Raw genomic sequence first — 1758 nt, forward strand, 5'->3', positions numbered from 1 at the left:
CCTTTTTGAACAAAAGCACCGTCCAAGACGTCTCCCGTTTGCTTTTAGTTGGTAAAGTAAAGCAACAGCGTGGAAATGGCGGACGACAGCGAAGATATACGAACATATTTTCATTAAGTCATACATGCAAGTATAACTATCAGGTTTCCACATTTGTGATCTTGCGGTTAGGCTATAGGGCTGACAACCGAAATGTTGCGAGTTTTTATGTTGTGTGCAAATTGTCCTCACTTCATCCAGGTGGAAATAACTACATATTCTTCTACAGACAGACAGACTGACAGACAAACAGGAGATTAGAGGAAAGAAATAATATGGCCTAACTTGTTAGTGCTTGAGCGCTTATCCGGTTTCTTGCTTTGTATGCTTCCCGAGAAGGGGAACATGTTTCTGAGTATTCTAGGGTCTTCTGGGGTTGTAGCATAGATGTTTAAGTGCGTAGCACTTGCTGTAGAACGGGAATATGCGCTATAAAAATGCTATTTATTACAATAATTATCAAAATACACATGGCGTGCACAGCGGTATTCTAATCAGATGACGTTATTTTGTCAGGAATTGGCAAGGGGAAAACCATTATCAAAACATGCAGGTATGCTACTTCAGGCTAGATAATGATTAAGGTTTTGAAACCGTACGGCCAAAAAGAGTTAGGTGTACATCTCCCCTATATAGACCTCCTCTAGTCTTCTTGGCTAAGAGCGAAAAACCTCGGAGGGCCCCATGTACACTTTGGACACTTTACAGATCATTTAGCGGTTAAAAATCATAGACGAGTAGGCCGAACAAGAGTGCCACCCGAGCAATATTCAGGTACAATGGAGTCTGCTTAAACTGAAAAATGCAGCACCGCTAGACTTTTTTTTCAGTTAAGCCGGGTTTTCGGTTAGGAGAAGTTGCTTAACTTAACTGGAAGGAAAGAAATACCGGGGATTATATTTTCCTTCGGTTTACCGCTGTTTTCGGATTAAAACTGTTCGGTGTAAGTAAGTGAACTCCACTGAATCCCCAATAAGAAAAATGTCCCTACCACACCTGAGAAACAGAAATACAAACCCTTACCCCTTCCTTAATTTTAAACGTATTGACCGAGCCACTCTTTCGGAACCTGATAACAACATGGAAGTCTGGGTCTCAAGGGGGGGAAGTAGAAGTTATTATTGGGCCTACCTGGACCTGCTTGCCCTATCCCACCTTTCCAGACACTGCTGGGTACAGTCGTGTTATTTATTTAAGATAAATAACACTTGGACGTAGGACGTAGGAAGTGGAAACGACGAGTGTGACCGAGGGGGGGGGGTGGTACTTGGAGCCAGGGAGGGGTTGAGGAGAGAGGGGGGAGGGTTGATTGACTCGTGATCAGTTAGGGACCTAAAGTTCAGTGGCCCCACCTTTTGAACTTACCGTATTTTTATGGGTGTTTACGAGTATAATATCATAGAAGATGCAAGCATTTCTTTGCCACAAGTGGTCTCACTGGCCACAGCGGAAGCCACAAGCCATCTTAATCCTTATTTCTTCTATGTCGATTTCGAAATGTTCGTCTTTGCTGGTGCATTTGTCATTGTCACACATTGACAGATGAGCGATGATGATAACGATGATGATGATGATGGGGATGATGATGATTTGACAACATAAATAGAAGAAACGTAAAGATAAAATGGTAGCCTACTCATTACACATACACACACACTCATACACACACAGACACACACACACATTTTTAATATATAGATATGCCTATTATTTATATAT

The sequence above is a fragment of the Aplysia californica genome, unplaced genomic scaffold (assembly GCF_000002075.1).
Source record: "Aplysia californica isolate F4 #8 unplaced genomic scaffold, AplCal3.0 scaffold00790, whole genome shotgun sequence".
Classification (NCBI taxonomy): domain Eukaryota; kingdom Metazoa; phylum Mollusca; class Gastropoda; order Aplysiida; family Aplysiidae; genus Aplysia; species Aplysia californica.